This window comes from Thalassophryne amazonica, chromosome 12 (genome assembly GCF_902500255.1).
Source record: "Thalassophryne amazonica chromosome 12, fThaAma1.1, whole genome shotgun sequence".
NCBI lineage: Eukaryota > Metazoa > Chordata > Actinopteri > Batrachoidiformes > Batrachoididae > Thalassophryne > Thalassophryne amazonica.
This window is the reverse complement of record NC_047114.1, coordinates 98,390,512-98,418,226: the sequence shown is the minus strand read 5'-3', so window position 1 is coordinate 98,418,226 and position 27,715 is coordinate 98,390,512. Positions and strand designations below refer to the sequence as shown.

The 27,715-nt window shown below is 41.4% G+C and overlaps 1 long non-coding RNA gene across 1 annotated transcript; it reads left to right on the top strand.

Moving 5' to 3' along the window:
• The first annotated feature begins 9,256 nt into the window (after nucleotides 1–9,256).
• Nucleotides 9,257–26,985, top strand: LOC117522238. The gene is made up of 3 exons (XR_004564183.1): nucleotides 9,257–9,269; nucleotides 14,330–14,334; nucleotides 26,866–26,985. It is a non-coding gene; the product is annotated as an uncharacterized LOC117522238 (long non-coding RNA).
• The last annotated feature ends 730 nt before the right edge of the window (nucleotides 26,986–27,715 follow it).

Below are 27,715 nucleotides of genomic sequence, written 5' to 3'. Positions count from 1 at the left end.
TGTTCCGTCCTCTGAAATGTGCAGCTGTGTTTTGATAAAACGTTCATCCTTTCTGGGATTTTTACAGAATTGTATGAGATTAAAAAAGAAAGAAAAAAAGATGCTCTTTTTCTAGTTAGTGGATAAAAGAATGTTTCTGAATCAACCATCAGATTTTGTCGTTAAGTTATAGCACATCCAGAAAGTATTCACAACGCTTCACTTTTCCCACATTTTGTTATATTACAGCTTTATTTCAAAATGGATTAAATAAATATTCTCCCCTCAACATTCGACTGTACCCCATAATGACAAATTTATTAAAAATATAAAACAAAGAAATCACACGTACATATGGATTCACAGCCTTTGTTCAGTACTTTGTTGATGCACCTTTGGCAGCAATTACAGCCTCATGTCTTCTTGAATATGATGCCACAAGCTTGGTGCACCTGTCTGTGGGCACATCGATCCATTCCTCTTTGCAGCACCTCTCAAGCTCCATCAGGTTGGATGGGGAGCGTTGGTGCACAGCCATTTTCAGATCTCTCCAGAGATGTTCAGATTCAGGTCTGAGCTCTGGCTGGGCCACTCAAGGACATTCACAGAGTTGTCCTGAAGACACTTCTTTGATATCTTGGCTGTGTGCTTAGGGTCATTGTCCTGCTGAAAGATGAACCGTCGCCCCAGTCTGAGGTCAAGAGCGCTCTGGAGCAGGTTTTCATCCAGGATGTCTCTGTACATTGCTGCATTCATCTTTCCCTCATCCTGACTAGTCTCCCAGTTCCTGCTGCTGAAAAACATCCCCACAGCATGATGCTGCCACCACCATGCTTCACTGTAGGGATGGTGCCTGGTTTCCTCCAAACATGTCGCCAAAGAGTTCAATCTTTGTCTCCTCAGACCAGAGAATTTAGTTTCTCCTGGTCTGAGAGTCCTTCAGGTGCCTTTTGTCTAACTCCAGGTGGCTGCCATGTGCCTTTTACTAAGGAGTGGCTTCTGTCTGGGCACTCTTACCATACAGGCCTGATTGGTGGATTTCTGCAGAGGTGGTTGTCCTTCTGGAAGGTTCTCCTCTCTCCACAGAGGAATGCTGGAGCTCTGACAGAGTGACCATCGGGTTCTTGAGACCCTCCCTGACTAAGGTCCTTCTCCCCCAATCTTTCAGTTCAGACATGCACCAGCTCTAGTTAGAGTTCTGGTGGATCTGAACTTCTTCCATTTACAGATGATGGAGGCCACTGTGCTCATTGGGACCTTCAAAGCAGCAGAAATGTTTCTGTCCCCTTCCCCAGATTTGTACCTCGAGACAATCCTGTCTCAGAGGTCTACAGACAATTCCTTTGACTTCATGCTTGGTTTGTGCTCTGACTGTCAACTGTGGGACCTTATATGTAGACAGGTGTGCATCTTTCCAAATCATGTCCAATCAGCTGAATTTATCCCAGGTGGACTCCAATTAAGTTGTAGAAACATCTCAAGGATGATCAGTGGAAACAGGAGGCACCTGAACTCAATTTTGAGCTTCATGGCAAAGACTGTGGATACTTACGTACATGTGATTTCTTCTTTTTTTTTTTATAGATAAATTTGCAACAATCTAAAAAAAAAAACTTTTTCCACATTGTCATTATGGGGTATTGTGTGTCGAAATTTGAGGAAAAAAGTTAATTTAATCTATTTTGGAGTTAGGGTGTAACATAAGACAATGAGGAAAAAGTGAAATGCTGTTAATACGTTCCCTACAAATGTATAAACTATGACAAGAGCAAGCCAAAGTAAAGGTCAAACAAGGTCGATGTCCATTGGAGTCTATGACATTTGACATATGTTACCCTGTAACATGCTAACTAAGCATGACGGATAATAATTTTTTTTACCAAAATTGGAGCAACTTTAACTTTTGACCCCTGTACAAAAACTGAAACTGACCATTTTTGCTGTTTTTACCTCATAACGCCAGAACATTCAGTCGTAGATATTCCAAACTATACCTTTTGGAATTGTTATGATCAGACGAATAATGTGGTGTAGTTTTCAACATGATTGGAGCTTTTTTGAAATTTTGACTCCTGTGTAATTCTTTATTGACCCCTGTAGGTCATTAGAGATCAGCTCCAGGATGGCTCCATAGCTGAACATAAACATTAGTTAATTTAGAATATGTGTGTCAAATTTGATGCTTTTATCACAAAACACACAACTGTTATGGAAATTTTAGTTAAGCTGCTCCACTACCACTGCTGTACAGCGTCTGCTCAGTTTTAGTCTCCTCACACCTGAGAACATTCTTTCATCTATTCTATGCACAGACTCTTAAATGGCAGCTGTGGCTTCCCTCACTCGTCCCCTTTGTGCAAACTCAGGATTGTATATACAACCCCAATTCCAATGAAGTTGGGATGTTGGGTAAAATGTAAATAAAAACAGAATACAATGATCTTCAAATCCTCTTCAACCTATATTCAACTGAATACACCACAAAGACAAGATATTTAATGTTCAAACTGATAAACTTTATTGTTTTTGTGCAAATACACTAAACAAAAATATAAACGCAACACTTTTGGTTTTGCTCCCATTTTGTATGAGATGAACTCAAAGATCTAAAACTTTTTCCACATACACAATATCACCATTTCCCTCAAATATTGTTCCCAAACCAGTCTAAATCTGTGATAGTGAGCACTTCTCCTTTGCTGAGATAATCCATCCCATCTCACAGGTGTGCCATATCAAGATGCTGATTAGACACCATGATTAGTGCACAGGTGTGCCTTAGATAATCCTTCTGTTCCTCAAGTCATCCTGCATTTCAACAAATACTGACAAAATGCATGTAAACATTTGATCTTCCAAAAATCTGAACAAAGGTGTTCTGTTGATTCAATCCTGAACAATAAAATAACAAGACACTCTGTTAAGGAAATAACCAGTACATCCAGAAAGTATCACAGCACTTCACTTTTTCCTCCGCGAGGCGAGGCATACAGCATCCATCTGTCCGTCTGTCTGTCCATCCATCCATCCATCCGTCCGTCTGCAATTCATTCGCCACAACGTAGCTCGGCACCTATTGCTCGAAGAAACTTCATATTTGATGGTACATGCCTTGGAGGAGTACTTCACATGGGTTCGAAGGCCAGTGACCTTGACCTACTATTCAAGATCACCAATGGTCACAACTGTCAAATCCTTCGCCTGAAATTTGTTCGCTGCAATGTACCTTGGCACCTATTGCTTGCAAAAACTTCATATTTGATGGTACATGCCTTGGAGGAGTACTTCACATGGGTTCGAAGGCCAGTGACCTTGACCTACTTTTAAAAAATTACCAATAGTTGCATTTGTTCAAAGGCTACTGACTTTTTAAGGTCACTGTTGGCCACATCCTCTAAATAAATATAATGTCAGTCTCCAGTTTTTCCACTGTGTATCCCGGTTTACATCAAACACATGAGGGTTCAACCAAATACCTACCCCACACATGTACATACTGTATTACTGCACTTTACATGGAAAATAGTACTGCGCATGGGGCATTTTGTGATGAATGTCTCCAGTTTTGTATGTTTTTGGTGCCATTTTTTTATTTACTCAAACCTCTACACACAACACCTCATAATGACAGTGTGAAAAAGAAAGAAAAGAAATCACATGCACATAAGTATTCACAGTCTTGAAGCTCAAAATTGAGCTCAGGTGCCTCCTGTTTCCACTGATCATCCTTGAGATGTTTCTACAGCTTAATTGGAGTCCACCTGGGGTAAAGTCACATGATTGGACATGATTTGGAAAGACACACACCTGTCTACATATAAGGTCCCACAGTTGACAGTCAGAGTACAAACCAAGCATGAAGTCAAAGGAATCGTCTGTAGACCTCTGAGACAGGATTGTCTCGAGGTACAAATCTGGGGAAGGGTACAGAAACATTTCTGCTGCTTTGAAGGTCCCAATGAGCACAGTGGCCTCCATCATCTGTAAATGGAAGAAGTTCAGATCCACCAGGACTCTTCCTAGAGCTGGCCGCCCGTCTAAACTGAGGCGGTCAGGGGAGACAGGCCTTAGTCAGGGAGGTGACCAAGAACCCGATGGTCACTCTGTCAGAGCTCCAGCATTCCTCTGTGGAGAGAGGAGAATCTTCCAGAAGGACAACCATCTCTGCAGAAATCCACCAATCAGGCCTGTATGGTAGAGTGACCAGACAGAAGCCACTCCTTAGTAAAAGGCACATGGCAGCCCACCTGGAGTTTGACAAAAGACACCTGAAGGACTCTCAGACCAGGAGAAACAAAATTCTCTGGTCTGATGAGACAAAGATTGAACTCTTTATATGTGGTTAAGTTTGTTTCCGGTTAATTTATATGTGGTTAAGTTTGTATCTGGGTAGATTTTCAGTTTTCTTTTCATAACTTTCCTGAGCAGCCTGGTGGTGCAGTGGTTCGGGCTCTGGTCTTGCAACATAAAGGTGGTGGGTTTGGTTCTGACCGTGTGTGTGTGTGTGTGTGTGTGTTGTGTGTTTCCTCAGAGTGCATCTCGTTTTCTTCGGTAATGAAAACATGGACATGAGGTTGATCTTGTACTTGGTAGATTGGGTTTGCCGCTCCAACCTTTTAATAAATAAATAAATACTGCAACTTCAAGTGTTTGCTCAATCAATCAATCAATCAATCAATCAATTCAGAGATTTGCTTTCTCTTTCAGATCAAATAGTACAATTTTTATATTACAGTATAAAGCCAGATTTATTTATTTATTTTCTTTTATGTCATCCAAATAGTTTTCAGACCTGGAAGAGACTTAAAAATACATCCATGGAAATCAATCAATCAATAATTGGAGCTCTGACCATATGCTGTTTGCAGCACCTTTATTTGACAAACATTCACATTTTCACTTAACTTTTTAAGGTGTTACCAGATTTTGTGTCAGATGAATCACCATGACAACAGTCACTTTCAGAGTTCCTGCAGCTGTACTGGTGCCAACAGGATGTGATTGGTTCAAACCCTGGCCGGGGGCTGCTCAGGGGATTAGTAGATGTTCTCAGACTACACCTCAATCTGCTTTAGTTGTTGTACACTCAAATAAGGAAGTTGTCATTAAATTCAGAGCAGATGCTGCAGATCTGCTGCTGAAAGTATTAAAAAAATTCAGTGTGGCTCTTTAGTATCACCTAGTGACAGCAGGAGGCAACTGCAACTACAACATCCTTACAAATGTCTACAACATGAAATGTAAATTTCTAACTTTGCTAAGATCAGACCCTGAGACACGACATGTCGTTGGCTGAAGCTAAAATCCGTTGAAGTACAACCTCCATGACTTGGACGTCTGACCAGAACTCTGTTGAACTCTGAGCCAGATGATCCTGATCACTTGTCCAGTTTACATTTTGGTGCAATCCTTTTGGAATGGACTCCTGTCCAGAGATCTGAACATCTGTCTGGAGATGTGCTAAACCTCCTGCAGAGGAGGAGGTCTTAGTTTGGTGCGCAGACAAGGGTTGGAGTGGTGTCCACACCATGGTACTTTAGAAGAGCAGGTGGTACTTTAGAAGAGCCGGTATCCTCACGGCACTCGGACCAGGAATGTAGAGGTGCAGGAGTCTTCAATAGTCCAGTGGGTCTCCACTGGAAGACAATCTTCCATGAGATGATAGATCTCCGTAGCAGATGATCCTCTGCCAAAATGACTGCTTTATTTTGACCAGTGCAGCTGAAGTCAGTTCTTGTATCTAAATGAAGCACTAAAAAGATCAGCTTCCCCCCCTCTCATCTGTCCTCCTCACTGAGAAGGACGGCCCGTTCTGTGTCAGGTTGGAGCTCAAAGGTTTCTCCATTTAGGAAAAACTGGGCTTCTGTTGACTGTAGTCTGACTCCACTGCTGCTCAGAGGCCATTTTATGCTCTGAATGTCTTCTTCTGGAAAGAGAAATTCCTGCAAAGGATGTGGTGATGTGTGGCATCGGCACATGATCAATGAGCCTCACCGGATAGAAAGGAACTGACAACACAACAGACGGCATGACTGATTTAATGCCAGATCCCAGAGTCCACTCTGAAGCACACTGACCCTCCAGCTCCTTCTCACAACACTCAGCAAAGTCAGACCTGAAGGTTCCAATGGAGATCTTCAAAATCGAGCCCCAAGTCTCACAACCGCAGAGTGGGACTGGAATCATGACGACCCCGAAGACTCATCCTCCTGCAAAAATATCAAACTGGACAAACACCGTCTGTCCAGAAGTCAGGTCAGGTCAGGTCAGGTCAGGGAACATGTGCTGGTGCCGCAGATCGCCATATCCACCACACAACAGAACCATCTTGGGTCCTGGATGGCAACCATACAGGCAGACAACTGGTCCATTCGCATTTCTCCAAAATAACCATCGATCTGCTGCAGTCAGGTGAAACGTGGGCGTAACCCAAGAACAACCCACGGTGCAAAAGTAAACATCATGTTCAGGGTCACATCATGACATTAACAGGCACTTCTTCTTCTTCTTCTTCTTGTTACGATGTCGTGTGATGATCCGTACAAGTCGCCTTAAACTGGATCTGCAGCTGACGCGGTGTGTGTGTGTGTGTGTGTGTGTGTGTGTGTGTGTGTGTAGATCAGCGTGCCATTCAGAGTCTCGAACCTTGTTACTGTACTGAGCGCACTCAGTGTAAACCCGCCCCTCCTCCACACACACACACACACACACACACACACACACACACACACACACACACACACACACACACACACACACACACACACACACACACACACACACACACACACGAGTGCAGCCCATTAGCCGTGTTGAATTATTGATCTGTGTATAGTGTTATGATGTCATTGTGTGTGTGTTTGTTGATGGATCAGTTGTGATTTTGGGGCACGTGATTTGTATTTACAATAATTCTTTATGTTTTTGCCTCTGGTTGTTTGTTTGTTTGTTTGTGAACAGCCTCTAAACCACAATTTTTCATATATCATTATGAACTTTTTACTGAAGATTCATATCCTGATAGGCAAGAACTGATTCAATTTTCAAGGTCATAGGTCAAAGGGCAAAGTCAGGAAAAATCTTGGAAAACTGGAAAAATCCCTTTCTTTAATATTGAACAAATTGTGAAAATTTCATAACTGTCAAAAAAATATCCAATTTCTTTCATATATGAGAGTGTTATTTAGGATGGAATCCTACATAACAAAGGAGAACAAAGGTCCAAGTCTTTAGGGTCCTGGTGCTTCCTGTCTCACTGTGTGGATGTCAGACTTGGAATCTAACCAGTGTCTTAAGTTGATGTCTTTGGTTCCAGGTCTCTGTGGAGGATCTTTGGCTCCTGCTGCAATGACTTTGTGTCCAGTGAACGGTTCCTTCGTGAGGCTGAGCTGAGGAGGATCACTGATGCTGTGAGTGAACATCAGACACCACATTTAGTCCATGTGGTGAGTTTCTCTGGACACCATCTGCGACACAGATGCCTCAGTGTGGAGGACCCCAGAGACTGGAGAAGACACAGAGGTGAAGATGAACTGGTTGCCTACCTGGGTGGTTTCCATTCAGGACCCAGTGTGGTTCTGTGGTGTTGTGGATGGAGCAAAAGCCAAATGCTCCCAGACTCTAAAGTTGGATTCTTAATAAAATAATAATTTTTAATACAATCTCTTTCTCAAATTCAACATATTTAAGAAACAAACAAACAAACAAAAAATGAAGTTTTATTCACGCAGTCCCAAATTTGAAATTCTGAATTTTAGATTTTTTTTATTTTTATTTGACAATGTTTCATCAATTTTATTCTTTTTTTTTTTTTTTTTTTTTAACAGTTTCCCGGGGTTCGTCGGGTCGTCGGTCGGTCTGTGATTCCACTTTGACTGACAGCTGCTGTTTGGAGCCAACCGGGTCATCTTTCATCCTCTGCCGCCCTCTGCTGGCAGAACATGGCCTGACAGCTCAGTCAGTTTCAGACCTGAAGATTTGTTCTCGTCTTACAAACAGAAGGTTTTGTGATAAAACTGTCTGAAATGAGCAAATAACATCTTTATATTTTTGGATATAAATATATATTGCGGATTAAATTTTTTTAATTATTATTTATTTTATTCTTTTATGGCATCACATGACCACAGCAAAAGCACCTTAAGCTTTTCTTAAAAATGTATTTATCTTTAGGTTTTAGGGCTACAAAAACAGTAATAAATACATAATTAAACAAATCCCATATCAGTAAAATACTAAGAAATGCAAGTTAAATATGCAATTTTCTTTAAATTGCATTTATTATATTAAGAAATTTTAAAATGCTGCAAATAAAATCAGCAGGAGTTAAAAATCTAAAATAATAACCTGAATATTGGGGTGTAAATACACAGTAATAACACATGAGAGCAGGTGGTGCTGCACATCACCGCATCTACCACATCACAAAACCATCTTAGGTCCTGGATGGCAACCACATGAGCAGACAACCAGTCCATCCACACCTTTCCAAAGTAACCATCAATCTGCTGCAGCCAGGTGACATGTGGACGTGTTCTTGTCCTTCTCCAGTCTCTGGGGTCCTCCACACTGAGACACCTGTGTCCTGGATCGTGTCCACAGAAACTCATCATATGGACTAAATGTGGTGTCTGATGTTCCCTCACAGCATCAGTGATCCTCCTCATCTGAGTCTCACTAAGTAACTGTTCAGTGGACACAAAGTCATTCCAGCAGGACCCAGAGATCCTCCACAGAGACCTGGAACCAAAGACATCCAGTCCTCACCTAAGGTCACTGGTTAGAGTCAAAGTCTCACAACCACACAGTGAGACAAGAAGCGCCAGGACCCTGAAGACTTGGACCTTTGTTCTCCTGCAAAGACATCAGCATCATGAAACACCTTTGACCTTTGACCTTGTGAATGTATAAGCTCCTCCCAGGCGTCTCTGGATCTGAAAGCTCAAGGACCCAGAGACATGAACGTCCCTGCTGAGATCAGTGAATGGCTACAAATTCAACACTTACACCACATATAGAGACACAGGAAGTCCCTGAAAACCCAGATCTTAATCTGGATCCAGGACGAGCACTGAACAGAGCAGAAGCCGGAATACATTCTGGACAAGTGGGAAAATGTCAGAGTTTCTGCTCCGACTTCACAAAGCTGCATCTGATGTCTGAATTCAGGAAGTCATTGAAAACCTGAATCTTGATCCAAATTCAAAACAAAAATGACTTTTAGTAGTACTCCGTGGAGAATCCTGGACTCTCAGACAGAAATACTGCACAGTATGAGTAAACACTGCACAGTATGAGTAAACACTGCACAGTATGAGTAAATACTGCACAGAATGAGTAAACACTGCACAGTATGAGTAAATACTGCACAGTATGAGTAAACACTGCACAGTATGAGTAAATACTGCACAGAATGAGTAAACACTGCACAGTATGAGTAAATACTGCACAGAATGAGTAAACACTGCACAGTATGAGTAAACACTGCACAGTATGAGTAAACACTGCACAGTATGAGTAAATACTGCACAGAATGAGTAAACACTGCACAGTATGAGTAAATACTGCACAGTATGAGTAAACACTGCACAGTATGAGTAAATACTGCACAGAATGAGTAAACACTGCACAGTATGAGTAAATACTGCACAGAATGAGTAAACACTGCACAGAATGAGTAAACACTGCACAGTATGAGTAAACACTGCACAGTATGAGTAAATACTGCACAGAATGAGTAAACACTGCACAGAATGAGTAAACACTGCACAGTATGAGTAAACACTGCACAGTATGAGTAAACACTGCACAGTATGAGTAAATACTGCACAGTATGAGTAAACACTGCACAGTATGAGTAAACACTGCACAGTATGAGTAAATACTGCACAGTATGAGTAAACACTGCACAGAATGAGTAAACACTGCACAGTATGAGTAAATACTGCACAGAATGAGTAAACACTGCACAGTATGAGTAAACACTGCACAGTATGAGTAAACACTGCACAGTATGAGTAAACACTGCACAGTATGAGTAAATACTGCACAGAATGAGTAAACACTGCACAGTATGAGTAAATACTGCACAGAATGAGTAAACACTGCACAGTATGAGTAAACACTGCACAGTATGAGTAAACACTGCACAGTATGAGTAAATACTGCACAGAATGAGTAAACACTGCACAGTATGAGTAAATACTGCACAGAATGAGTAAACACTGCACAGTATGAGTAAACACTGCACAGTATGAGTAAATACTGCACAGAATGAGTAAACACTGCACAGTATGAGTAAATACTGCACAGAATGAGTAAACACTGCACAGAATGAGTAAACACTGCACAGTATGAGTAAACACTGCACAGTATGAGTAAATACTGCACAGTATGAGTAAACACTGCACAGAATGAGTAAACACTGCACAGTATGAGTAAATACTGCACAGAATGAGTAAACACTGCACAGTATGAGTAAATACTGCACAGAATGAGTAAACACTGCACAGTATGAGTAAATACTGCACAGTATGAGTAAATACTGCACAGAATGAGTAAACACTGCACAGAATGAGTAAACACTGCACAGTATGAGTAAACACTGCACAGTATGAGTAAATACTGCACAGTATGAGTAAATACTGCACAGAATGAGTAATCACTGCACAGTATGAGTAAATACTGCACAGAATGAGTAAACACTGCACAGTATGAGTAAATACTGCACAGTATGAGTAAATACTGCACAGAATGAGTAAACACTGCACAGTATGAGTAAACACTGCACAGTATGAGTAAACACTGCACAGAATGAGTCAACACTGCACAGTATGAGTAAACACTGCACAGAATGAGTAAACACTGCACAGTATGAGTAAACACTGCACAGAATGAGTAAACACTGCACAGTATGAGTAAACACTGCACAGTATGAGTAAATACTGCACAGAATGAGTAAACACTGCACAGTATGAGTAAATACTGCACAGTATGAGTAAACACTGCACAGTATGAGTAAACACTGCACAGTATGAGTAAATACTGCACAGAATGAGTAAACACTGCACAGTATGAGTAAATACTGCACAGTATGAGTAAACACTGCACAGTATGAGTAAACACTGCACAGTATGAGTAAATACTGCACAGTATGAGTAAACACTGCAATGTATGAATGAATGAATGAATGAAATTTATTTCAGCAACACAGCACAGTCACAATGTATCAAAACAAAACCAGAACAAAACCAAAATTTGCACTGTGTGTCTGAAAGGGGGTGGGAAGAAGCAAGGCTTATCAGTTACCCACCCCCCATACCAAAAGTCCAAGTCCAACACTATTAGCACTTATGCTCAAAAAACACAGACTCATAAATGGTTTCTTGCTTGCCTCTACTGGTGGTTGGCTCTCACTGCGGTATTGTATCACTTCCTGTTCCGGAGCACAGCGGTGTTTTTCTGTATCTGTTAGCTGTTTAATCTGCGCAGTTAGATTGATCTAGTTATCTAGATTACGATTTGTTTCCCAGTGTAATCTTTACGTGCCTTAACTAAAGCACTCCTTCTGCTGAATCACCTATAAATTATTTACACATTATTCACTTTGCGTGTTTTAGGAATCCGCTAGCTTAGCGTAGCTACTAGCTCTTAGCCGATTTAGCATGGCGGCTTCTCCTGTCTCTCCCGCACTTTTCTGCTCTGGGTGTGAAATGTTTAGTTATTCCTCGGCCTCCTTTAGCAGTAACGGTACTTGTAATAAGTGTAGCTTATTCATAGCTTTGGAGGCCAGGCTGGGCGAATTGGAGACTCGGCTCCGCACCGTGGAAAATTCTACAGCTAGCCAGGCCCCTGTAGTCGGTGCGGACCAAGGTAGCTTAGCCGCCGTGTTACCTCCTGGCAGATCCTGAGCAGCCGGGAAACCGTTTTTCCCCACTCGACGACACACCCGCCGAGGATCAAACTCTGGTTATTGGCGACTCGGTTTTGCGAAATGTGAAGTTAGCGACACCAGCAACCATAGTCAATTGTCTTCCGGGGGCCAGAGCAGGCGACATTGAAGGAAATTTGAAACTGCTGGCTAAGGCTAAGCGTAAATTTGGTAAGACTGTAATTCACGTCGACAGTAATGACACCCGGTTACGCCAATCGGAGGTCACTAAAATTAACATTAAATCGGTGTGTAACTTTGCAAAAACAATGTCGGACTCTGTAGTTTTCTCTGGGCCCCTCCCCAATCAGACCGGGAGTGACATGTTTAGCCACATGTTCTCCTTGAATTGCTGGCTGTCTGAGTGGTGTCCAAAAAATGAGGTGGGCTTCATAGATAATTGGCAAAGCTTCTGGGGAAAACCTGGTCTTGTTAGGAGAGACGGCATCCATCCCACTTTGGATGGAGCAGCTCTCATTTCTAGAAATCTGGCCAATTTTCTTAAATCCTCCAAACCGTGACTATCCAGCGTTGGGACCAGGAAGCAGAGTTGTAGTCTTACACACCTCTCTGCAGCTTCTCTCCCCCTGCCATCCCCTCATTACCCCATCCCCGTAGAGACGGTGCCTGCTCCCAGACTACCAATAACCAGCAAAAATCTATTTAAGCATAAAAATTCAAAAAGAAAAAATAATATAGCACCTTCAACTGCACCACAGACTAAAACAGTTAAATGTGGTCTATTAAACATTAGGTCTCTCTCTTCTAAGTCCCTGTTGGTAAATGATATAATAATTGATCAACATATTGATTTATTCTGCCTTACAGAAACCTGGTTACAGCAGGATGAATATGTTAGTTTAAATGAGTCAACACCCCCGAGTCACACTAACTGTCAGAATGCTCGTAGCACGGGCCGAGGCGGAGGATTAGCAGCAATCTTCCATTCCAGCTTATTAATTAATCAAAAACCCAGACAGAGCTTTAATTCATTTGAAAGCGTGACTCTTAGTCTTGTCCATCCAAATTGGAAGTCCCAAAAACCAGTTTTATTTGTTATTATCTATCGTCCACCTGGTCGTTACTGTGAGTTTCTCTGTGAATTTTCAGACCTTTTGTCTGACTTAGTGCTTAGCTCAGATAAGATAATTATAGTGGGCGATTTTAACATCCACACAGATGCTGAGAATGACAGCCTCAACACTGCATTTAATCTATTATTAGACTCTACTGGCTTTGCTCAAAAAGTAAATGAGTCCACCCACCACTTTAATCATATCTTAGATCTTGTTCTGACTTATGGTATGGAAATTGAAGACTTAACAGTATTCCCTGAAAACTCCCTTCTGTCTGATCATTTCTTAATAACATTTACATTTACTCTGATGGACTACCCAGCAGTGGGGAATAAGTTTCATTACACTAGAAGTCTTTCAGAAAGCGCTGTAACTAGGTTTAAGGATATGATTCCTTCTTTATGTTCTCTAATGCCATATACCAACACAGTGCAGAGTAGCTACCTAAACTCTGTAAGTGAGATAGAGTATCTCGTCAATAGTTTTACATCCTCATTGAAGACAACTTTGGATGCTGTAGCTCCTCTAAAAAAGAGAGCTTTAAATCAGAAGTGCCTGACTCCGTGGTATAACTCACAAACTCGTAGCTTAAAGCAGATAACCCGTAAGTTGGAGAGGAAATGGCGTCTCACTAATTTAGAAGATCTTCACTTAGCCTGGAAAAAGAGTCTGTTGCTCTATAAAAAAGCCCTCCGTAAAGCTAGGACATCTTTCTACTCATCACTAATTGAAGAAAATAAGAACAACCCCAGGTTTCTTTTCAGCACTGTAGCCAGGCTGACAAAGAGTCAGAGCTCTATTGAGCTGAGTATTCCATTAACTTTAACTAGTAATGACTTCATGACTTTCTTTGCTAACAAAATTTTAACTATTAGAGAAAAAAATTACTCATAACCATCCCAAAGACGTATCGTTATCTTTGGCTGCTTTCAGTGATGCCGGTATTTGGTTAGACTCTTTCTCTCCGATTGTTCTGTCTGAGTTATTTCATTAGTTACTTCATCCAAACCATCAACATGTTTATTAGACCGCATTCCTACCAGGCTGCTCAAGGAAGCCCTACCATTATTTAATGCTTCGATCTTAAATATGATCAATCTATCTTTGTTAGTTGGCTATGTACCACAGGCTTTTAAGGTGGCAGTAATTAAACCATTACTTAAAAAGCCATCACTTGACCCAGCTATCTTAGCTAATTATAGGCCAATCTCCAACCTTCCTTTTCTCTCAACAATTCTTGAAAGGGTAGTTGTAAAACAGCTAACTGATCATCTGCAGAGGAATGGTCTATTTGAAGAGTTTCAGTCAGGTTTTAGAATTCATCATAGTACAGAAACAGCATTAGTGAAGGTTACAAATGATCTTCTTATGGCCTCGGACAGTGGACTCATCTCTGTGCTTGTTCTGTTAGACCTCAGTGCTGCTTTTGATACTGTTGACCATAAAATTTTATTACAGAGATTAGAGCATGCCATAGGTATTAAAGGCACTGCGCTGCGGTGGTTTGAATCATATTTGTCTAATAGATTACAATTTGTTCATGTAAATGGGGAATCTTCTTCACAGACTAAAGTTAATTATGGAGTTCCACAAGGTTCTGTGCTAGGACCAATTTTATTCACTTTATACATGCTTCCCTTAGGCAGTATTATTAGACGGTATTGCTTAAATTTTCATTGTTACGCAGATGATACCCAGCTTTATCTATCCATGAAGCCAGAGGACACACACCAATTAGCTAAACTGCAGGATTGTCTTACAGACATAAAGACATGGATGACCTCTAATTTCCTGCTTTTAAACTCAGATAAAACTGAAGTTATTGTACTTGGCCCCACAAATCTTAGAAACATGGTGTCTAACCAGATCCTTACTGTGGATGGCATTACCCTGACCTCTAGTAATACTGTGAGAAATCTTGGAGTCATTTTTGATCAGGATATGTCATTCAAAGCGCATATTAAACAAATATGTAGGACTGCTTTTTTGCATTTACGCAATATCTCTAAAATCAGAAAGGTCTTGTCTCAGAGTGATGCTGAAAAACTAATTCATGCATTTATTTCCTCTAGGCTGGACTATTGTAATTCATTATTATCAGGTTGTCCTAAAAGTTCCCCAAAAAGCCTTCAGTTAATTCAAAATGCTGCAGCTAGAGTACTGACGGGGACTAGAAGGAGAGAGCATATCTCACCCATATTGGCCTCTCTTCATTGGCTTCCTGTTAATTCTAGAATAGAATTTAAAATTCTTCTTCTTACTTATAAGGTTTTGAATAATCAGGTCCCATCTTATCTTAGGGACCTCGTAGTACCATATCACCCCAATAGAGCGCTTCGCTCTCAGACTGCAGGCTTACTTGTAGTTCCTAGGGTTTGTAAGAGTAGAATGGGAGGCAGAGCCTTCAGCTTTCAGGCTCCTCTCCTGTGGAACCAGCTCCCAATTCAGATCAGGGAGACAGACACCCTCTCTACTTTTAAGATTAGGCTTAAAACTTTCCTTTTTGCTAAAGCTTATAGTTAGGGCTGGATCAGGTGACCCTGAACCATCCCTTAGTTATGCTGCTATAGACGTAGACTGCTGGGGGGTTCCCACGATGCACTGTTTCTTTCTCTTTTTGCTCTGTATGCACCACTCTGCATTTAATCATTAGTGATCGATCTCTGCTCCCCTCCACAGCATGTCTTTTTCCTGGTTCTCTCCCTCAGCCCCAACCAGTCCCAGCAGAAGACTGCCCCTCCCTGAGCCTGGTTCTGCTGGAGGTTTCTTCCTGTTAAAAGGGAGTTTTTCCTTCCCACTGTAGCCAAGTGCTTGCTCACAGGGGGTCGTTTTGACCGTTGGGGTTTTACATAATTATTGTATGGCCTTGCCTTACAATATAAAGCGCCTTGGGGCAACTGTTTGTTGTGATTTGGCGCTATATAAAAAAATTGATTGATTGATTGATTGATAAATACATATTCATTTTTGCTCACACTCCTATATATACATATATACACCACAGATACATACCATACATTAACAAGGTTATACATCATATTTATACATTATTTAATTCAATTATATTTTTCATTATATCCGGAAATTATTAAATTTTTATAATGTTTCTTAAAACAAACTAAAGAACCACATAATCTAATTTCAACAGGACATTCGTTCCAAACCTTAACCCTTTTAACTGAAACGCAAAAACCCTTTACATTGGTGCGTATAGGAGGCTTCTTGAATACAGCACATCCTCGTAAACTATATTCAGAGTCCCTCATCTTGAACAGGTTCTGGACATGAAGTGGTAAGGCTTGGTTGTTAGCTTTGTACAAAGTTTGTATTTTGATGTAATCCACTAAATCTCTGAATTTCAATAAATTTAAAGTCGTAAACAGGGAATGCGTTGACTCAAGATAATGTTTGTTACAGATGATTCTAATGGCACGTTTTTGTAAGAGAAATATTTGATTGGTGTTTGATTTGTAAGTGTTACCCCAAGACTCAATACAATATGTCATATATGGTGCTATTAAAGAATGATATAAAGTAAGTAACCCTTCCTGTGACAGTATGTCCTTGGCCCTGTACATGATGGCAACAGATTTTGACATTTTCGATTTTATGTAAGTTATATGTGGTTTCCAGCTGAGTTTATTATCAATTATAACACCTAGGAATTTATTCTCAGTTACTGTCTCTATTTCCATATTGTTAATGGTTACATTTTTATATTTAGGTACAAGTTTATTTCCAAATATAATACATTTAGTTTTTCCAAGGTGGAGTGACAATTTGTTAGCGTCAAACCAAGCCTTGAATTTATCCAATTCATTTTCCACAGTGTCCAGAAGCTGTTCAAGATTATCACCACTGCAGAACACAGTTGTGTCATCTGCAAAAAGGACACACCTCAGTGCTCTTGACACCCAACTTATATCATTTATATACAGTATAAATAACAAAGGACCTAACACCGAACCCTGGGGTACCCCGCACGTAATTTCCTGGAGTTCAGAGTCAATGTTGTTATATTGAACATACTGAGACCGACCATGTAAATAACTATTTATCCAGTCATATGCCAGTCCTCTGATTCCATATTTCTGTAATTTGGTTAGTAATATTTCATGGTTAACAGTGTCAAACGCTTTCTGTAAATAAAAAAAAAATACCTACTGTATATTGTTTATTATCAACTGCAGTCGCTATATTTTCCACAAAATCTATCAGTGCATGTGAAGCATAGATTATCTAAATCCATATTGTTCGAGTATCTCATGCTTTAGTAAGTAATTATTCAGTCTTTTTACAATTTTTTTTCTAGTATTTTGGAAAATTGTGGTAAAAGTGAGATAGGTCTGTAATTGGAAATGGTGTGTTTGTCACCAGTTTTAAACAGAGGTATTACTTTAGCTATCTTCATTTGAGAAGGAAATTTACCAGAACTTAATGATATATTACAAATGTAGCAGAAAGGTTTTACTATACAATCAATATTTTTTTTCAAAAAAGCCATATCCAGATTGTTGAAGTCGGTTGATTTCTTGCTTTTGGAATTATGCACCAGATCAATTATTTGTTTTTCATTAATTCCACCAATAAACATTGACACAGATTTATTGAATGTTATCTTATTTTCCCAAGAGTTGGCGCTCGATGAATCAATATTACTAGCAAGATTTTTCCCCACATTGACAAAATATTCGTTGAAATGGTCAGCAATGGACTCATTATCATCAATCACAGTATTATTCAGAAGAAAAAAAGAAGGATAATCTCTAACATTTTTGTTCTTTTTTTTGTGAGTAAACACTGCACAGTATGAGTAAACACTGCACAGTATGAGTAAATACTGCACAGTATGAGTAAACACTGCACAGTATGAGTAAATACTGCACAGTATGAGTAAATACTGCAGATTATGAGTAAATACTATAGAGTGATATTATGTAGAGCAGAGCATTAGTACTACAGGATAGTGGAAGCTGTGTTTCTGTGCCCTCTAGTGGTCAACATCATATCATAGCAGATGTAAAAGATGAAGGAAGTCAGACAGACACAGAAAGAAAGAAAGAAAGAAAGAAAGAAAGAAAGAAAGAAAGAAAGAAAGAAAGAAAGAAAGAAAGAAAGAAAGAAATGAATTTACTGCTCTTGATGAAAAATACCAGACAAACATGCTTCATAACAGCCAATCAAGAACTCAGATTTTTAACTGTTACAGTGAAATGTACAACAAGGATGATGGTAATGAAGTGGACTCACTCTAACAGACAGGACAAAGAGTTCCAGACTCACTCTAACGGACAGGATGAAGAGTTCCAGACTCACTCTAACGGACAGGATGAAGAGTTCCAGACTCACTCTAACACACAGGACAAAGAGTTCCAGACTCACTCTAAGACATAGGGCAAAGAGTTCCAGACTCACTCTGACAGACAGGATGAAGAGTTCCAGATTCACTCTAACACACAGGGCAAAGAGTTCCAGACTCACTCCAACAGACAGGACAAAGAGTTCCAGACTCACTCTAACGGACAGGATGAAGAGTTCCAGACTCACTCTAACACACAGGACAAAGCGTTCCAGACTCACTCTAAGACACAGGGCAAAGAGTTCCAGACTCACTCCAACAGACAGGACAAAGAGTTCCAGACTCACTCTAAGACACAGGGCAAAGAGTTCCAGACTTACTCCAACAGACAGAACAAGGTGTTCAAGACTCACGCTGACAGCCAGGACAAAGAGTTCCAGAATCACTCTAACAGAAAGGACAAGGAGTTCCAGACTCACTCTAACAGACAGGAGGAAGAGTTCCAGACTCACTGTAACACACGGGACAAAGAGATCCAGACTCACTCTAACAGACAGGAGGAAGAGTTCCAGACTCACTGTAACACACGGGACAAAGAGATCCAGACTCACTCTAACAGACAGGAGGAAGAGTGCCAGACTCACTCTAACAGACAGGAGGAAGAGTTCCAGACTCACTCTAACACACAGGACAAAGAGATCCAGACTCACTCTAACAGACAGGAGGAAGAGTTCCAGACTCACTCTAACACATGGGACAAAGAGATCCAGACTCACTCTAACAGACAGGAGGAAGAGTTCCCGAGTCACTGTAACACACAGGACAAAGAGATCCAGAGTTACTCTAACAGACAGGAGGAAGAGTTCCAGCCAGGACAAGGAGTTGCAGACTTCACCCTTACAGAGAGGGCGAGCAGTTCCAGACTCACTCTAACGGACTGGAGGAAGAGTTCTAGTCACACTCTAACAGGCAGGACAAGATGTTCCAGACTTACTCTAACAGAGACAATTCCAGACTCATGCTGTCAGCTAGTACAAGGAGTTCCACCCAGGACAAGGAGCTCTGGATTCACAAAGAGTTCCAGACTCACGCTGACAGTCAGGATAAAGACTTCCAGGGTCACAGTGACAGCTAAGATGAAGAATTCCAGCCAGGATGAGGAGTTCCAGACTCACTCTTACAGCCAGGATGAGGAGTTCCAGACTCACTCTAATGGACAGGATGAGGAGTTCAAGGCTCACTCTTACAGCCAGGATGAGGAGTTCCAGACTCACTCTAATGGACAAGATGAGGAGTTCAAGACTCACTATTACAGCCAGAATGAGGAGTTCCAGACTCACTCTAATGGACAGGATGAGGAGTTCCAGACTCACTCTTACAGCCAGGATGAGGAGTTCCAGACTCACTCTTGCAGCCAGGATGAGGAGTTCCAGACTCACTCTCGCAGCCAGGGGGAGGAGTTTCAGAGTCCGCCCTTACAGAGAGGACAAGGAGTTCCAGACTCACCCTTACAGACAGGATGAAGAGCGCCAGACTCCCTCGATCAGACAGGAGAAGGCCTTCCAGACTCACTCTAACAGACAGGCTGAAAAGTTCCAGACTCACACTGACAGCTAGGAGGAGGAGTTCCAGCCAGGATGATTAGTTCCAGACTCACTCTTATAGAGAGGACAAGGAGTTCCACACTTACCCTTACAGACAGGACAAGGAGTTCCAGACTCACACTGACAGCCAGGACAAGGTGTTCCAGACTCACACTGACAGGCAGAATGAAGAATTCCAGACAGGACAAGGAATTCCAGACTCACACTACCAGACAGAATGAGGAGTTCCAGACTCCACATTTACAGCCAGGATGAGGAGTTCCATACTCACTCTAACAGATAGAACGAGGAATACCAGACTCACTCTAACAGCCAGGATGAAGAGTTCCTGACAGAATGAGGAGTTCCAATCTCATGCTTAGCGATAGGACAAGGAGTTCCAGATTCCGCCCTTAGAGAGAGGACGAGGAGTTCCAGACTCACTCTAACACACAGGACAAAGAGTTCCAGAGTCACTCTAACACACATTGACAAAGAGTTCCAGACTCACCCTAACATACAGGACAAGGAGTTCCAGATTCACTCTAACAGACAGGACAAGGTGTTCCAGACTCACACTGATGGGCAGGATGACGAGTTCCAGCCAGGACAAGGAGTTGCACACTCCACCCTTACAGAGAGGGCGAGCAGTTCCAGACTCACTCTAACAGACAAGACAAAGGGTTCCAGACTCACTCTAACGGACAGGAGGAAGAGTTCCAGTCTCACTCTAACAGGCAGGACAAGCCGTTCCAGACTCACTCTAAAAGACACAATTCCAGACTCATGCTGGTGGCTAGTACGAGGAGTTCCACCCAGGACAAGGAGTTCTGGATTCACTCATACAAATAGGACAAAGAGCTCCAGACTCATGCTGACAGCCAGGATAAAGACTTCCAGACTCACAGTGACAGCTAGGATGAAGAATTCCAGCCAGGATGAGGAGTTCCAGACTCACTCTTGCAGCCAGGATGAGGAGTTCCAGACTCACTCTTGCAGCCAGGATGAGGAGATCCAGACTCAGTCTTGCAGCCAGGATGAGGAGTTCCAGACTCTCTCTAATGGACAGGATGAGGAGATCCAGACTCAGTCTTACAGACAGGACAAAGAGTTCCAGACTTACTCTAACAGAAAGAATGAAGAGTTCCAGACTCACTCTAACACACAGGGCAAAGAGTTCCAGACTCACTCCAACAGACAGGACAAGGAGTTCCAGACTCACACTGACTGACAGGGCAGAGTTCCAGGCTCACTCTAACACACAAGGCAAAAAGTTCCAGACTCACTCCATCAGACAGGGCAAGGAGTTCCAGACTCACAATGACAGCCAGGACAAAGAGTTCCAGACTGACACTGACAGCCAGGAGGAAGAGTTCCAGACTCACTCTAACATACAGGGCAAGGAGTTCCAGACTCACTCTAACAGACAGGACAAGGTGTTCCAGACTCACACTGACAGCCAGCATGAAGAGTTCCAGTCAGGATGAGGAGTTCCAGACTCACTGTTACAGCCAGGATAAAGAGTTCCAGACTCAATCTTGCAGCCAGGATGAGGAGTTCCAGACTCACTCTAACAAGGAGGACAAGATGTTACAGACTCACTCTAACAGACACAATTCCAGACTCATGCTGACAGCTAGTACGAGGAGCTCCACCCAGGAGAAGGAGTTCTGGATTCACTCATACAGAGTTCCAGACTCACGCTGACAGCCAGGATAAAGACATCCAGACTCACACTGACAGCTAAGATGAAGAATTCCAGCCAGGATGAGGAGTTCCAGACTCACACTTACAGCCAGGATGAGGAGTTCCAGACTCACTCTTGCAGCCAGGATGAAGAGTTCCAGACTCACTCATACAGACAGGACAAGGACTTCCAGACTCACACTTACAGACAGGGCAAATAGTCAGGGTAAGGACTTCCAGACGCACTTTCACTCTGAAAGTCTCCACTTTCACAACCATTAGGAGGAGTTCCTGACTCACACTGACAGCCCGGACAAGGAATTCCAGACGTTCCTTAGAGCCAGGATGAAGAGTTCCAGACTCCACCCCTACAGCCAGGACAAAGAGTTCCAGACTCCACCCTTACAGAAAGGAAGGAGAGTTCCAGACAGGATGAGGACTTCCAGTCTCATGCTTACAGACAGGATGCAGAGTTCCAGATGGGATCAGGAGCTCCAGTCTCATGTTTACAGACAGCACAAAGAATTCCAGACTCATGCTGAAGCTAGGGAAAGGAATTCCATCCAGGTCGAGAAGTTCCAGACTCACTCTTACAGTCAGAATGAGAAGTTCCAGACTCACACTTACAGTCAGAATGAGAAGTTCCAGACTCACACTGAGAGCCAGGACGAAGAGCTCTCCAGACAGGATGAGGAGTTCTAGACTCATGCTTACAGAGGGGACAGAGAGTTCCAGACTCCCTCTGAGAGCCAGGATGGGGAGTTCCAGACTCACGCTTACAGACAGAGCAAACAGTTCCAGACTCATGCTGACAGCCAGGACAAAGAAATCCAGACTCACCTTTAGAGCAGGAGGAATAGTTCTAGACTCCACCCTTACAGCCAGAATGAGTAGTTTCAGACCTAACCTTACAGACAAGACAAAGACTTCCAGACTCCAAAGAGGCACTCAACTGCCACCAGAGCCTTAGAAGGTCCTCTCCGTATCCGCTCACAAACAGCCATGATCAGAGTGACATGAGTTTAGACATGAGCTCAGAAAAAAAAGCAATATCATTTCAATATTGGGTGATTCTTTAACTACGGGCACTATTGGACTTGTAAATGTAATTTCCACCACACCATTGCCTTACAATATAAAGCGCCTTGGGGCAACTGTTTGTTGTGATTTGGCGCTATATACATGTGCTCTGATGTCACTGTTTATCTCCATAGAAACTACCCAAACAGTCTTTCATACAAACTGTTTAAAGGGACATTAGTGTTGTGGTGGAAATTACGGCAATAGTGTGGGACAACTACATTTTGTTTAAAAATTCACAACAGTTGTATGACATTGAATACCCCAATTATGTTTTGATTATTTTACTGATATTTTATTCAGAGATATTTTAAAACATTAGAAAAAACGTTTCTTTACCATTCATTTTTATCATTGAAGATCAAAAGTCTGGGTGTGGGACAAGCACAAAACGGCAATATTTGCATATACTGATGCTGAAAAAAGGTGAAAAAGTCATCATAGACTACTAGAACAAATTTCTTAACACACTTTCATTGTAAAGATAACTATAAAAGTGTGAAATTTCCCCTTTTTTCTGTTTTTCATACAATATGATCAAAGGACATAGTAAGTGCCCGTAGTCTAAGAATCACCCTATTACAGCCAACAGGTGCACAATGAAGAGGACAACAGTCATGTGACTTTTTCAGTTCCTGCAATGTCTTTTTTTTTTAATCTTTTTTTATTTTTCATGGCTGTCAGTTGTTTTCCCGCCATAAAAAGTCCAGTGAAAGGTGTTAATTATACAATGATGTCATTCTTATGCAGATTTAACTGATGCTGCTTGTGAATGATAAATTCAAACTGACGTGTGAAAAATGAACCATTTAATATTTAGCTTGATTTGCCTCTCTCTCTCTCTCTCTCTCTCTCTCTCTCTCTCTCTCTCTCTCTCTCTCAGTGAACACACCCAGTGAAGAAATATGACAGCAAACGGCCCAAAATCCAGCATATATGTCAAAAAAAGTGGCAGCTCTCCAGGGAAATGTGATGTCATCTATAGCGCACAAACTCCATATGAGACAACAACACACACAAGAACTGCTGAAGCAGTTACAATCCCAATTCCATTGAAATTAGGATGTTGTGTAAAATGTAAATAAAAACAGAAAACAATGATTTGCAAATCTTCTTCAACCTATATTCAATTGAATACACCACAAAGACAAGATATTTAATGTTCAAACTGATAAACTTTATTGTTTTTGTGCAAATATTTGCTTATTTTGAAATGGATGCCTGCAACATGTTTCAAAAAAGCTGGGACAGTGGTATGCTTACCACTGTGTTACATCACCTTTCCTTCTAACAACACTCAATAAGCGTTTGGGAACTGAAGACACTAATTGTGAGTGTCATGATTGGGTATAAAAGAAGCATCCCCAAAAGTCTCAGCCGTTCGCAAGCAAAGATGGGGTGAGGATCACCACTTTGTGAACAACTGCATGAAAAAATATTCCAACAGTTTAAGAACAATGTTTCTCAATGTTCAATTGTAAGAAATTTAGGGATTCCATCATCTACAGTCCATAATATAATCAGAAGATTCAGAGAATCTGGAGAACTTTCTACACGTAAGCAGCAAGGCCAAAAACCAACATTGAATGCCTGTGACCTTCGATCCCTCAGGCAGCACTGCATTAAAAACTGACATCATTGTGTAAAGGATCTTACCACGTGGGCTCAGGAACACTTCAGAAAACCATTGTCAGTTAACACAGTTCGTCGCTACATCTACAAGTGCAAGTTAAAACTCTACCATGCAAAGTGAAAGCCAAACATCAACAACATCCATAAACACTGCTGCCTTCTCTGGGCCCGAGATCATTTGATATGGACAGACGCAAAGTGGAAAAGTGTGTTGTGGTCTGATGAATCCACATTTCAAATTGTTTTTGGAAATCATGGACGTCGTGTCCACCAGACAAAAAAGGAAAAAGACCATTCAGATTGTTACCAGCACAAAGTTCAAAAGCCAGCATCTGTGATGGTATGGGAGTGTGTTAGTGCCCATGGCATGGGCAACTTACACATCTGTGATGGCACCATCAATGCTGAAAGGTACATCCAGGTTTTGGAGCAACACATGCTGCCATCCAAGCAACATCTTTTTCAGGGACGTCCCTGCTTATTTCAGCAAGACAATGCCAAGCCACATTCTGCACGTGTTACAACAGTGTGGCTTCGTAGTAAAAGAGTGCGGGTACTAGACTGGCCTGCCTGCAGTCCAGACCTGTAGCCCATTGAACATGTGTGGCGCATTATGAAGTGCAAAATACAACAACGGAGACCCCGGACTGTTGAACAACTGAAGTCGTACATCAAGCAAGAATAGGAAAGAATTCCACCTACAAAGCTTCAACAATTATTGTCCTCAGTTCTCAAATGCTTACTGAGTGTTGTTAGAAGGAAAGGTCTTTTTGCGTCAGCTCTGTGGATCGGGTGCATTTTAAGCCTCATGACAGATGCACAGCTGCAGCCACCCTGTGTAAGGGGGCCTAACAGACATGAGGAAGATTTGTAGACTAGAACATAACTCTTGCAGAGGCACTTCACATTCATTCACTGTTTTTTGACAGTTTCCTTCATTCTTACTTCATGCGCTTTTGTTCAGTTGTGGAGGACAGGCTCCTCAGTTTAGTGCAATATCACGCTTCATGTTTTTTTTTTTTTTTTTAAATAATTAAGACTTGAAATCAACCTTTGACTTCTGGCCAGCCTGGGAACCCCCCACAACCCTATAAATTTGGTATCATTAGAAACGTTAGGATATCTAGATTACATTACACTCTATGGAAACGGCTCTTCTGAAAGTGTCCAGTGACATTATGATGTCTGCTGATGCTGGGAAATGCACTGTGCTAGTTCTCTTGGATTTGTCCTTAGCCTTTGATACTGTTGACCACCAGGTCCTGCTGAGTAGATTGAGGGAACTTGTTGGACTGTCGTGGTCAGTTCTTCGTTTTTTTTTTCTCATATCTGTCCGGGCGTAGCTTTAGCGTTTCTCAGAGTCTGCGGATTTGTTATGTGGAGTCCCTCAAGGTTCCATTTTGGGCCCCATTTTGTTTTTATTGTATTTGATCCCTTTAGGTAAGATCATTCAAAGATTCACTGATGTTTCTTACCAGTTATTTGCAGATGACATCCAGCTTTACTGCTCCTTTAAGCCGCCTGAGATCAAGAGGCTCAATTCCTTTCTCCATTGTTTAGTGGAAATAAAACAATGGCTAAGGAATAACTTTCTTCAGCTCAATGCAGACAAAACAGAGACATTGGTTATCGCCCCTGATGCCCATATTCCAGGTATTCAACAGTACTTGGGTGACCTGGGCCAGTCTGCAAAATCAAGTCTTCGAAACTTGGGTGTCATCTTTGACAAAGACATGTCTTTAGTACAGCATTGTAAACAGCTGACGAGGAACTGCTTCTTTCAACTAAGAAACATCTCTAAGCTCAGGAAAATGGTGTCACGAAATGATTTAGAGCTTATTATTCATGCCTTTGTGTCAACACGTTTAGACTATTGTAACAGTTTGTTTTCATGTCTAAACAAGAAGGAGATGCGTCGACTGCAGTTAGTACAGAACTCTGCAGTGAGAATTCTGACACAAGCTAACAGGAGGACTCACATTTCCCCAATTTTAAAGGAGCTTCATTGGCTGCCAGTGTCCTATAGGATCAATTTTAAAATTTTGCTTTTAACCTTTAGAGCTCTACATAGTCAGGCGCCTTCCTATATCTGTGACCTCATCCAGCCTTATGCCCCTGCCAGGGCGCTGAGGTCTGTGGATCAAAATCTGTTGATGGTTCCACGCACCCGTTTTTCAACCAGAGGAGAGCGATCCTTCCAGGCTGTGGCTCCCAGGCTTTGGAATGGTCTCCCGTTCTCTCTGCACTTGCTGGACTCTGTTGACACTTTTAAAAGCCAACTTAAGACTTTCTTTTTTACACAAGCCTTTGCTTAGTTTTTTGGGCTGCTATGCTATGTTTTTAAAAGTCTCGGCCATTGTGTGGTGTATTGTGTTGTCTGTTTTTTTTTGTTTGTTTGTTTGTTTGTTTTTTATGTTGTGAAGCACCTTGTGGCTCTTGTCTGTGAAAGGTGCTATACAAATAAAGCTTACTTACTTACTTACTTACAAAAATAACTGGTAACAGTAAAAATACCGGATCTCACTATTAAATACCATGATCATGATCCACCCTGTTATGGAATACAAAACTGTCAAATAATGTCTGTGAGTAGCAGATGAGGCCACACATGAAGTAGATCAAGAGTGTGTCATTACAACCTTTGACATGGGGCTTTGACTGAAGGCAAACCCTCTGATCTGAACAAGAAAGCTGTGCACATAATTCAAAATGTAGTCGATTCTATATGAAGACACCAAATCACAAAAACACACCTAAAATTTAAACGCCATGAATGAGACTTTAAAATGAATTCTAAAATTAACTTAAAGCCTACATTATGTGTTAGTCTCTTTCTAGCTAGTTAACATTTTTTCTTGATAAATTTATTTTCAAAAAATGGCTTTCTGACCCACAAACACTGTTAATATAGCTGTAAACTAGCATGCAGCTGCTAGAAGATTGTCAAAAATTGTGTCCAATGCAGCAAACTCTGAATCTGATTGGTTAAAGAAAATGACAATCCACAAAGCCATCACATTTTCTTTTAACAGCAGAGACAATCACGTTGAAGGCCTCAGAGAAGAGTTCTCACCCGGAGACAACAGGGAGGAATCCGATTGGATAAAATAAAGCACTCACCAGTACTGACCAGTACTATAAATGTCAAAGAACAAATAATAAAAAAAAATGACTGGATTTTTTTCTGTAAAAATACATATGACATGAATGGAAATATTACATTTTGAAAATAAATTCTAATTCTAACAACTTCTAAGCCAGCACAGAAAGCCTTGTTGGCCCTGGCAGACCAACACTGACACGTCATCCTGACACGACCTTGAATCGGGGGAAAGTTCATTTCCAGCTGTTGAGGTGCACAAAACTCATTGCTAATCTGCCCAACTGGCAGAAAAAACTTTTAATCAACTCCACCAAAGGTAAATACTGAGCAGTGACACTTGTGAAGAAT